General features: G+C 43.2%; 1 protein-coding gene and 1 non-coding gene across 3 annotated transcripts in view; both read right to left on the reverse strand.

Moving 5' to 3' along the window:
• BICDL1 (BICD family like cargo adaptor 1) overlaps positions 1 to 12,872 on the reverse strand; it is an 85,518-nt gene that overhangs the window by 33,284 nt on the left and 39,362 nt on the right. The window lies entirely within an intron of this gene.
• LOC114231951 (U6 spliceosomal RNA) lies at positions 6,387 to 6,488 on the reverse strand. Its single transcript, XR_003617986.2, has one exon. It is a non-coding gene; the product is annotated as a U6 spliceosomal RNA (small nuclear RNA).

Genomic DNA, 12,872 nt, shown 5'->3' on the forward strand with positions numbered 1-12,872 from the left:
TAAAATAGGGCCTTTATTCAATGTCCAGGGCCTGTTGCTACTTAATAAAAATAAAAACTTCAGAAGAATTCGGAGAGAATATATTTTTAAATTTTTATTTTTAAATGTTCTACGAGGGCTCCTACAATAAGACAGGCCCCAGATGTTCCCAATACACTGTCTTCACAACCAGAGCTTTTGATTCACGAAGCTTTTTTTTTTTTTTTTAACCAAAATGACACACAATCCTCTGTGTTAACTTGATGGCCTGGCCCTGTGCACTGATTTCAACGTGGACGGAACACTTGCTCTCTCTGCTTGAAACTAAGGACAGAGACAAATACTAGTACGTAAGACTCAGCTCCTGTGCGGAAACTGTTCTAAACTCAAGCTCAGAAAAAAACATAGTCTTTACTTCCCTGTGTGGCCTCAGGCGGAAGGTTTCCTCACCTGTAAAATGAGGAGGAAGCGGTCGCTACCTCAAAAGGTCGAGGTGAGGATGAAGTAAATCAATACGTGCAAAGAGCTTCGAACAATGGCTGGTCCCACTAAGTACTAGACGAGCTAGCTGTTGCTATTTTTGTAATTTTCAGCACTATTACGTGATTTAAGTTTAGACTCTAAACTTTAGAGCAGGCGTCCTCAAACTACAGCCCGAGGGCCACATGCAGGTGTTTTTGCCGTTTTGTTTTTTCACTTCAAAATAATATATGTGCAGTGTACACAGGAATTTGTTCATAGTTTTTTTAAAACTATAGTCCGGCCCTCCAACGGTCTGAGGGACCGTGAACTGGCCCCCCGTTTAAAAAGTCTGAGGACCCCTGCTTTAGAGTGTCGTCCCAATATGCCAAGATTCTGGGTTGGATTCCCGGGTCAGAGCAAGAAACAAGGAGCAACCAATCAATTAAAAACAAAAAACCCGACGTTCAAGTCACCGGCACAGAACGGTCTAAAAGATTAAATATAAACGAGGGCGGATCTTGAAGAGTCTAAGGAAGTCTGGCAGAGGGACTGATGGAGGCTGCAAAATGCCAGCCCTGAGGCAGAGCTGCAGGGAATGTAGGCAGCGCCTGCACCCAGGTAAGAACAGAGAAGCCCTGAAAGGTCTCGGGGGCAAAGAGGAAGTGGACCTGCAGATGCAGGCGAGAGAAAGAATTCCTGTCCAGTTACCCCGGCCTGCGCTGTCCCAAGAACATGTCTCTCTTGGAAGCGCCTCCCTCTCGCTCGGGGTTGAAAACACTGCGTGGGGCAGGACTCCCAAACTCGAAATGTTTATGCTTTCTAAGGGAGGTGACGGGAAGGTACTTGGAAAAGCAACGGATAACCGTTCCATCATCAACAGGAAGGGCGAGGGGAAGGCAGAGATCCGACGACCTTCTACTTGGTCCGTTTTAATTTGGGGCAGTGATGGGAACGGGCTGGGGCAAACACTTGGGAATTCTTCCCTGGGAGACAAATGGAGTCCCTCGAAAAAGAACTGCCATCTCTAATCCCCATTAAGGAAGAAAATCCCAGTACTTTCTTTTGGTTTGTTTTGGTCATATGGCTCACCAGGGCACTCGTCTAGACCTCGAAAGAAAGGTTAAGAAGTTCAAAAGTTCTTGTTTGGAGGGATTAGGGGAAAACTGCTTCCAAAGCGGTGGTCACTCTCTTCCCACCACTGTAAAAACAAACGACTAATCCAATTATGCCTTTTTCTTTTCCCCTGAACCCGTCTCCAGGATTCTGCTCATTGGAATGTCTCCCCCTGAAAATTCTCACCTGATAAATTCTTAACCTTAACAGCCCAGTTTTTCCATGGGTGACCACTATATTGCTTTTATAATCCGCCAGGATAAAATTACAACATTATTTGCAGTCCTGTTATGCTCTTGAGTATTACACACTCTATTTTGTTTGTTTACCACCCACTGTTTTGTTTATTTATTTGCATGTCCTCTCTCTTACACGGTGAAGGACTTAACAACAGGAATTGCACCTCCTATTTATCTGTTTCCCTAAAAAAGTACATGGCACACAGTAGGTGCTCAAATGTTTACTGTACGAGGTAAAATCTGAAAACCTTTTTTTTTTTAAAAATATATTTTATTGATTTTTCACAGAGAGGAAGGGAGAGGGATAGAGAGCTAGAAACATCGATGAGAGAGAAACATCGACCAGCTGCCTCCTGCACACTCCCCACTAGGGGATGTGCCCGCAACCAATGCACATGCCCTTGACCGGAATCGAACCTGGGACCTTTCAGTCCGCAGACCAACGCTCCATCCACCGAGCCAAACCGGTTTCAGCTGAAAACCTTCTATGAGTACTTTTTGATAGTCGAGCTATGACTGTAGAAAATAGAAGTGGGATTAAGCTAAACCCCGAGATGTCCCTTTGGGGAAAGTACCAGCAGGATCATCGGAGAATTACTGAGATAATTCCCTCTGATGTCCACAGCCCGTCCCCAGGAGAGGCACCTTCCCTCTGCGAGGTCACCAGGGCTCAGGCTTTGGTGTGAAGTACCCGTGACGGGTCCACAGATTTGCCTTGCCGCTTGCTGCTTTTACCTGCACCTTCACTCTGCTTCTCAGGTGGAAACTTTACTACTTAGAAACCCACCCGTTTCTTCCCTGAGCCTTCTGTAAAGCTCACTAAACTCCTGCCTTTGAAAAGGTTAGTTTTTGATAAGTTGATAGATCTGAAAGCCTTTTTTGGAGCTTGTTACTAAACAGGCACTCTCTCAATACAGTGTGTGTGGGAGTAAGCTTCAAATTTAGATTTCTCGTGTTCTCTTAGGGTTGAATGCAACAGACTGAACCTGAAGAAAAGGAAGATGATGAATGCTGTGTCTACGCGCTGCTCCAGGTAACGTACCCTACTTCACTTTATCGTAATGCTATGCATGGGGCATGTCCTGGACCGACTCCATAGGTGAAGAAGCAGAAGCCAGAAGATTAAGTTGCACAGTTGAGGCCACTCAGATTATCAAACGATGGTGCTTGTATTCACAATGCACGTCTGATCCCAAAGCCCATGAAAAGGCCAGCACACACGGCCATGCCCGAGAAAAAGGCTGTCACCACAGCTGCTTGGGTTTCGCAGCAAAACCCAGACCTCCAGTCGGCACTTCTTCCGGAATGCTCTGAGACCTCTTCTGTCATTTATCTCCGGCCCTGACCTCCTCTCCGACTCCCTCCACCTGCCTACTCACCAGTCCACTTGGCCAGCTAACATTCCGTCCACCTCAACGTGCAGAGACCCAACTCCTGACCGAAAGGCTCCAGCCAGCGTGCCGAGTCTTCCCTTTCTCAGGGACGGCAACTCCATCCCAAGACAGTTCAGGCCCCAACACGGGAATCACCCTGGACTCCTTTCTTCCCTTTACACCCACATCCGATCCACCTACAAATCCGGGGCTGTCCTTTGAAACTGACCTCAGAGGCCTGATCTGAGCATGAAGGAGTTGATATTTTAAAGCAGTTTAAACAGTGTCTGGCATATAATGAGCACCACCGGGTGTACCGGTTAATAATGCGGATTTTGTAATCAAAGAAAACACGATCATTTCAAGAGAAACATTCTAAGTAATGTCCATCCTTAGCTACACATTTCCCCCATCTTTCAGGTAATTTGTGGGTACCGTCCCAATAGAACTTTTCTTGTTCTGAGGCAAACCATTCAGAGACCCAATTTTCCACTTCTTTGTACATTTTGAAGTGCTGCTCAGAAAGTGCGTGTGCCATCGATCGGAACAAGTGGTAATCTGAAGGAGCAAGGTCTGGTGAATACGGCGGGTGGGTTAATACTTCCCAGGCAAGACCTTTTAACGTGTCTTTAACTGGTTGTGAAGTGTGTGATGGTGCGTCATCATGAAGCAAAATTACTTTGCCTTGTTTTCTGGCCTATTCTGGTTGTTTTACGATCAAAGTGTGGTTCAAATTGATTATTTGTTGTCGGTAGCGATCAGTATTAATGGTTTCACCTGGTTTTAGAAGCTCATAATACACCACACCTTCCCGATCCCACCAAACGCAGAGCATTGTCTTCTTTCCGAAGCAATTTGGCCTTGCAGTCGATGTTGATGGTTGACCTGGATCAACCCATGATTTTGTGCATTTGGGATTCTCAAAATAAATCCACTTTTCATCGCCAGTCACAATTTGATGCAAAAAAGACTTTCTTTTGTGCTGTTGAAACAACATTTTACTGATGACTTTTCGGTTTTCCATTTGTCTTTCATTCAGTTGATATGGCCCCCATTTTCCTTCCTTTAAAGTCTTTCCCATTGCTTTTAAACGATCGGAAATTGTTTGCTGAGCAACATTTCATCTTTTTGCAAGTTGTTTTTGAGTCTGACAAGCATCTTCATCCAATGCTTGTAATTTTTGGTCTTCAAACTTTTTCGGTTGACCTGGACATTCTTTGTCTTTCACATCGAAATCATCACTTTTAAAGCGTTTTAACCAGTGTTCACAAGAATCTTGAGATGGAACATGTTCACCATAAGCTTCATGAAGTATACGATAACTTTCAGCAGTGTGCTTTTTTCAAAATAATTAAAACTTCCTGCAAATGCTCTTTTTTGGGGGCACGAAATTTGACATTTTTAAGTGTAAAAATATCTATGATGTTAACACCTTCAGAAAATTTGACATATGCAGTTTTGAAGCTTGCTGTCAATACAACAAAATAGCATACATATCAAATCGCATATATCTCAACGTATGTGTAACTCCATCTATTGAAAAAAGTCCGCATTATTAACTGGTACACCTGGTATATGAGTATTTACTGAGTAAAATAAACATCCAGCATCCTACCACTTCTCCCTGCCTCCACTCTCCCACTCAGACTACGGACTGCAGGATCGCCTAGCTCAGTGGTCGGCAAACTCATTAGTCAACAGAGCCAAATATCAACAGTACAACGATTGAAATTTCTTTTGAGAGCCAAATTTTTTAAACTTAAACTTCTTCTAACGCCACTTCTTCAAAATAGACTCGCCCAGGCCGTGGTATTTTGTGGAAGAGCCACACTCAAGGGGCCAAAGAGCCGCATGTGGCTCGCGAGCCGCAGTTTGCCGACCACGGGCCTAGCTGGTCTCCCTGCTCCCAGCCGTGTCCTGCAGCCTACTCTCCATGGTGCAGAGCAAACCTAAACACCTCTGTCACGCCCGGTGGACGTAGCTCAGTGGTTGAGCGTCAACCTATGAACCGGGAGTCACTTCCTCTCTGAAGTCAATAAAAATATATTTAAAAAATAAAAAGTCACAGCATGTCACTACTCAAAATCCTCTAGAAACTTTATGTATTATTCAGAATAAAACACATAATAACAATGTCATTATTATGCCTTAAAAGACTGTACAAGATTCCTTCTCCTGCCCCAACCACCTCTCTATCTCCTTTTTAAAAATAATACGTTTTTATTGATTTTAGAGAGAGGAAGAGTGAGGGATAGAAACATCAATGATGAGAGAGAATCATTGATCAGCTGCCTCCTGCATGCCTCCCATTGAGGATTGAGCCTGCAACTCCGGCATGTGTCCTGACTGGAAATCGAACCCTGACCTCTTGGTTCATAGGTCGACACTCAACCACTGAGCCCCACGGCCAGGCCAGGCACTACCTCCTCTTTAATCCACTGCATCCTCTGTTCCACTCTGCGGGCCTCCTTGCTGACTGCGGAGCATGTTCTTACACCACGACCTCACTCCGCTCCCCCTCTGCCTGCATCTCTTCCCGGGGACATTCACCAGGTCTGTTCCTCCCTCACTCAGGCCTCTGCTCAAACGGCATCTCATCGGAGAGGCCTCCTGCGTTCACCTACCCTCACATGGCAATCTCCATTCCCTTCCTCCGCTTCGCGTTTCTCTATAGCACTTATCACACCTGCTATATACGTCTTTGTTAACCGAACTGCTGCCTCTCGGCCCTTGATGTCGGTTCCAATAGGGCAGGGCCTTTGCTGCCTTTGCCGCCATCATCCCAGAACTCAGAAATGTGCCAGGCACACTGCAGACAAATTTGTTGAATCCAAGGAAAAACATCAATTCACTTATTTTTCACTTACAGTTGTTTTTAACATACTTCTAAATGTCACAGGGAACTACACAAATTCTATAAAATTCCCATATTACAGAATGAGTTCACTTTTTAAACTTCATTGATTTTTCAGAGAGAAAAACATTGATGTGAGAGGGAAATGCTGATTGGCTGCCTCCTGAACGTTCCTGGATCAAGCCTGCAACTTGGGTATGTGCCCGGACTAGGAATCAAACCGGCAACCTTTTGGTGCTTGGGATGATGCCCAACCAACTGAGCCACACTGGCCAGGGCCAGAATGAGTTCACTTTTTACCTGGGATTTTTATTTTTTAATATTAAGACTTTTATTATTATTATTATTATTATTAATTCATTCTTTCAACATATGGGACGCTTCACAAATTTGTGTGTCATCCTTGCGCAGGGGCCATGCTAATCTTCTCTATATCGTTCCAATTTTAGTGTATGTGGAAGCGAGCACAAGAATTTTATTTTTAAATCTTTCCTTGCATTTGAACAAAACTGACAGAAGATGAGTCATGCCAATTATTACCACTGCCCCCTAATTACTAACCAGGAATCACAAAACTCTACATAAATTAGATTTAAATGCCCCCCCTTCAGATTTACCTTATCTGTTATGTCCACTTTGCAAAAACGATTCAAAGAGAATTCAAGCATGATGCTATTTCCTTATAGAAAAAAAAAATCCATGGTAAAACTTTTTTCTTAAAATCATCTATTTACATGTTTACACACAGAAACATGGAAAAGCAGAGCTGAAGTAGTCTGGTCATCTCCCTGTGGGCCAGTGTACCAGCAAATTTGGGGACTTGTTGATGAAAATAGTTCTGGATCTTGCCTCACCTTGCAAATAGTAGTAATGCTGACCACCATTACCCCAGAGGGCTTTACCACGGGGTGCAGAATTATTTTCTGTGGAGTCCCTGGGGAAGCCACACAGATGTCATATGGGGATAAAAAGCTGGTGAGACTCTCTGTAAGTGGAGGAGGGTAGGGGAGACCAAATTCTTCCTCCGAAGCAGAGTCTACCCATTCCTTATCCCTACACCTACAGCTCCATCATCAAGTTCTGAGCCTCTCTGAACCCTCCCTTCTGCATGAAGCCTTTCCTAATCAACTCTAGCTCTCAGTTCTTGTGTCTGTCTCTCAATTCACCTTTTTAAAAATGGCCTTCGTATCATAATTTATGTCTCTTCCGGTTAGTGTCTTGCATGGCTCCCTAAATGCAAACTGAGTGGACAGTTCTGAGTGCCTCCCTCCACCAGGCACAGCGCTAAGTGCTGTCACACTGATCACTTCACCGCGTCTTCATAATAATACCTACCGGGTAGATACTATAACCCACTACTTAAGTGGGGAAACTGAACTTTGGAGAGGTTGACTTCTCCAGGAGGACAATTTATTTCCCCCAAAACAAGCCTTATCACTGGTGCTAACCTGTAGGTTCTTTAAAGGGAAGGGTGGCCCAAATTCTCCTGCAACTTCTCCAGGACCCAGAAAGCGTTGGGCTCATAACAGGCAGTGAGTTGACAAAAAAATGACTTAAAGAAAATCAACGATGAAAAAAATAAGAACGACAGAGGATGTGAGTGGGTGAGAAGGCAGAGACTGCTGATTTTTATTTTTTTTAAATTTCTTTATTGATTAAGGTGTTACATATGTGTGATTTTTATTTTTAAGAAATCAAAAGTCCTGAAAGACATCTAACAATGTCATGTACTATTTTGAAAAAATAATTAGAACTCTTATCTAAAGCTGTAACTATGAACATACGGGTGTTTGTCATGATCAGTTGTGATATGTGCTGCAAGTAATTTATTACTAACAGAGGGATGTAGTAAATACTTTCGTTAAAAAATATAAATAGCAGCAAATTGAAAAAGTTCACTCATTATGTTTTCTTGAGTGGGAGACAGAAGGTGCAGTTATGGCTAGTCCCCTCTGCAAAATGAACATCACAGCAGCATTCTGAGCATGTGTCTTGATAGGAAAAAATGGCTTAAAACTGGTGTAAGGAAAAAGTATTGGGACATAGATCACCTGTTCTACCTTCCTGGTTCACTGGGTGAACATAAGCAATTCACGTGAGCAGTCCGGCCCGTTTCCCCAGGCCTTAAAAACATGGGGCAGCCGGAGCCAGGGAGCTCGGCTGGTTGGAGCTTTGTCCCAATACACCAAGGCTGTGGGTTCCATCCCCGGTCAGGGCACATACAGGAAGGACCCAACCAATGAATGCACGAATACTAGCAAATGGAACAACAAATCAACCTCTCTCTCTCTCTCTCTCTCTCTCTCTCTCTCTCTCTCTCATTCTCTCCCCCACCTCTAAAATCAATAAATAAAAATAAAAAAATAAAAAATATGGGACAAATTAACTCTACCCACTGCTAGACCATCCTCGGGGGCACTTAGACTTTATCAGTGTTGTGAGTTGGTATCTGTTCTATTTTCTTATTTCTCTGAGGATGGTAAGGGAGCAAGAGTAGCTTACTACTTCCAGAAACTGCCTAGTGGATTGGCTGTGTGTACATGAAACCAGTAAGTTTTGAAGTTGACTCAGTTTTCTCCTGAGAAAAATGAGAGGTCAAAGGATGAGTCTGATAAAAAAAAAAAGTATTATGTAAACCAGGCTATAAAAAGTAAGTTGTTCCCAAGTGAACATCAATTTCTCAGTGGCTCAGTGGTTGAGCGTCAACCCATGAAACAGGAGGTCCTGGTTGGATTCCTGGTCAAAGGCACATGCCTGGGTTGCGGGCTTGGTCCCCAGTAGGGGGCATGCAGGAGGCAGCCAATCGATTCTCTCTCATCATTGATGTCTCTGTCTCTCTCTTCCTCTCTGAAAGCAATAAAAATGTATTAAAAAAAGAGGTTAAAAGCATATCTCACTTTCTCAGATAGTAAATACATAATAAAAACCCATTTCCTTCTTCAAGGTGTTGGAAAATGGAATAATGTCTGTGAAGGCTTTCAGGTAGGAAGTACTACCTCACTGCTCTGCACCTTTCTATTTAAACTCGCTTCCTTCCTGTCAGTCAACTCCCGTGCCTATCTGGATGCCTTGATGGAAATGATCAGTTAACTGCAGTCTTACAAGCCGGAAAATTTTCGGAAGCAAGGAAGCTTGAAAAGATAGAAATGAAAATTTGGAGCACACTCAGACAGGCTCAATTAAACGGCAGAATAATTATTCCAAGCCGAAGAGAACCCAAATAACCTGTCACCTCAGAGCTCCCAGGTGGCGGAGAAGGTGCTCCGATAAATCAGAATGACCACTCGTTAGTAAACCAAAACACTGAGGAAGACTGAATGTACGACAAAGGCAGCAATTCCAAATAACGTGGTGACCCATGCAACGTAACTTCCTGAACATCTACCGCAGTATGTTAGGCAATGAATAAGAGGTAGCCCCGCCTTCAGGGACGGACAGGAGCCACGTAAAGGAACAAGCCAGGGGCTGCGTTTGTTAAAGTAAAAGCAACAACGCAAAAGCACACACATTCAAACATTCAAATGACAGATGTTAAGTTCTGGAAAAGTGAATCCTAAAAGACAACGTACTGCACGGACGTATTTATTTATACATTCGATATTGGTGAATTGGTATTTCTATGCAATGACCTTCCTCAACAGTTCAAAGCTTTCCAGCCAATCAGACATATTTGCTGTGTAAACCCGCAAGAACAGGCTTACAGGCAGCATGAAAGGAGCACATGCCCAGATGAACCTGAGGGAAAACCAAGTCTGATGCTCCCGGTGCAAGGACATTGCTTACTGATTCTATACCTCGCTTCCACAGACTGAACAAAGTGTGGCTGGTCTGCACCGTAGCAGAAAGAATAAAACCAGAAGGAAGGCTATCTTACTGACAATTATGGAGCAAAATCATAGCAGTTCTGAAATCAACTTCCATGGTTACATCTTCTGAGCCATTAATTTTACTGCAAAGAATCCAGCTTCAGGAATAATAAAAGAAGCTGTCAAAGATTTATGTACTAGCAATTTCCTAGGTGTATATCCTACAGAAATGTGCACTGTGTTCACCAGAATATACATCCAAGATCATTTATAACAGCACTATTTGTTAATTACTAAAACCTATAAACAACCATCACCAATAAAACAGGTGTATGATATATTCATATAATCTATATATAAAAGCCTAATATGCAAATTGTTCCCGCGGGAGTTCGACCAGGAGACCGATCGCTCACTATGACATGCGCTGAACACCAGGGAGCGGTGCAGAATGAAGGGAGGCCCCGGCTGGCAGCCAGAAGGAAGGCCCCGATCAGCCCTGATCACCGGCCAGGCCTAGGGACCCTACCCATGCACAAATTTCATGCACCGGGCCTCTAGTGGATTATATGCCAAAGCAAATGAAAATTACTGAAGCTACTTGTAGCAACATGGATGAACTAAAAAAACCAAATTGTTAAGTGAAAGAAATCAGACACAAAATAATTCTCACTATATGATTCTATTGATGCAAAATTCCCAAATAGGAAAAATAAGGTATTCTTTATGGATACATACTTAGCAAGTGAAACTCACTATAAAGGGAAGGACTGATGACCATAAAAGTCGGAAGAGTGGTTCCTCTGGGGAGAAGAAGGGGGTTGTGCTGTGGAGGGGCTTGTGAGACCCTGAGCAGAGGGCTCAGTTAATTCATGCCCAACTCCTGACCACCAGCAATGGTGATAAATAAATATAAAGATTATGGGTTCCTTGCACCTCTTGAAAGAAATTGGCTTGTGAAGCCAAATTCCAGTTAGGAAGATTCTTGGATGATTGTATGTCCCAAACAGGGTCATGAAGTCACATGTCATGCCCCCTCCATCCAGGTATGAAATGCCCAGGACCCAATATGCTCCTGTTCGAGCCCCGCATCCCCAATCCAGGGAGGGAGACCCATGCCAGACAGCAGCTCTTAACCTCCATGATATGTAATTTCAGTATTATAATTATAGTGAAAAATAAGTCCAGTCCTGCCTTCCTGAATCACATTGGTTGTACTTAGCATGTTCCCAAACCTGTACTCATTAAAAGATAGTTCTCTGTCATTTTCACAGATGGCAGAGCCCATCCCTTGTATTTGAAGTCTTCCGAATTTCAATCTTAGAGATAAAGTGTAATTTCTATTAGTCTTCCAACTGGTTCACTTTTCAGAATTCAGAGCAGTAAGTTATAGAGACCAAAAAACCATGCTGGAAATCTACATGGGAAAGTTTAGTTGGTGATATGCTGTTTTCATCAAAATGCTCAATGACTTCGAAGGAAGAAAAATTGTGTTCCAGTATTGGGTGGTGTTGAAAAAGAATCTTTCAAAAGTCAATGCCTGAATACCCCACAGATTACTTCTCTTGTCGAAAGGGGAGAAACACAACTGAATAGAGGACCTCACATCACTTCCATAGTCTGCGGGACAACCAGCCATGTGCCATCTGATGTTATGCATCATAAATACATATCGTCTAGCCAAGAATGTTTGATTTGAGTCTACCACGCGTTTACAACCTCCCGTTAATAGGAAATGCCACAGAATAGAAGAATGAGCTAAATGTCACTGTGAGAAAGCACCAAGACCAACTCAGAGGCTGAAACTTTCTACAGAACACTGGCCCAGTTTTTAAAGACATGTCAACGCAAAAGGGGGAACTGTACGAAAATAAATAACACTTAAGGGATAAGACGTAATGCAATAAAATAAGGCATGGTCTTTGATTAGATTCTGATGTGCAAACCAAGAGTAAAGGTCATTTCTGGAAGTCAAGTAGGGAAATCTGAATGAGGACTTAGAGGGAAAAATTACTGGAGTAGAAAAGTGGAGATCACTAACTTAAAAAGCAGGTTACGAAATAGTACATGCAGCAAATGATATGATTTTGGTTTAAAAAAAAAAAGGTTAAAAAAATAAGTCAAGCAAAACAAAATTCCCAAGGCAGTGAATAATAAATGCCAACCAGATGAAGCAATCACTGGGCTGGAATGGTGAGGGACGCCTTAGGAGGAGATGAACTGCCAGCAAGTCCTGGAAAAGTGGGTGGAATTTGGACGAGCAGAAACTGTTGATTCTTTAGCCCATCAGTCAGCCCGAAAGGGACAGGCCTGTATGAAGGATCGCTTGATTAGGCCATGAAACAGGCTAAACAGACCAACAATCCTCCCGTTCAATCTTCATCAGATGCTTCTTATTCCTGTCATTGCTCATGACCCGAAAGCCACTACTGGGAAGAGGGGCTCTGACCTACTCTGGCCTCATTTTCCTAAAAGATTTCCTCTCCCTGGCTTCTGAGAATGGAATGTGTTGCCTCTGAGAATGGAATGTTCTAACACAGGTACATGTGGGGCCCCGGACGCATGTGAAGGGGCGACGGGAAGATGTGGAAGGAATTTTATTTTGAGATTACCGAGGCAGCAGACGTGACCCTTTCAGACCACATAGGGCTCTATTACTTCCATGCATGCGCAAACTCTTCTTCTTTCTCTTGTGGTTGGATCTGATGGAGTCCTCCACACATCCGTAGACATTTGTTAAGCACCTATCATGTGCCTGGCATCCACGAACACAAAAGGAACTGTAAACAAATGCTGAACTCCGCTGAATGACATACATCCTGAAGTACTGAGGAGTAAAGTGTACTGATGTCTCCATCTTACTTTGAAATGCGTCAGAAGATAAAATGGACTGAAGGATAACGTGATGCCTTGCCTGTAGCTGGTGGTCAGTTCTCAGTAAATGTCTGCTGAATTTATGAAAACAAAACCAAAAACGGCTACACACAGTGGGCTCTAAATTCATACGTGGAATCACGTTCTACATGAGAAATTTTAAAGTTTGTGA

Source organism: Eptesicus fuscus, chromosome 23 (assembly GCF_027574615.1).
Source record: "Eptesicus fuscus isolate TK198812 chromosome 23, DD_ASM_mEF_20220401, whole genome shotgun sequence".
Taxonomy (NCBI): Eukaryota; Metazoa; Chordata; class Mammalia; order Chiroptera; family Vespertilionidae; genus Eptesicus; species Eptesicus fuscus.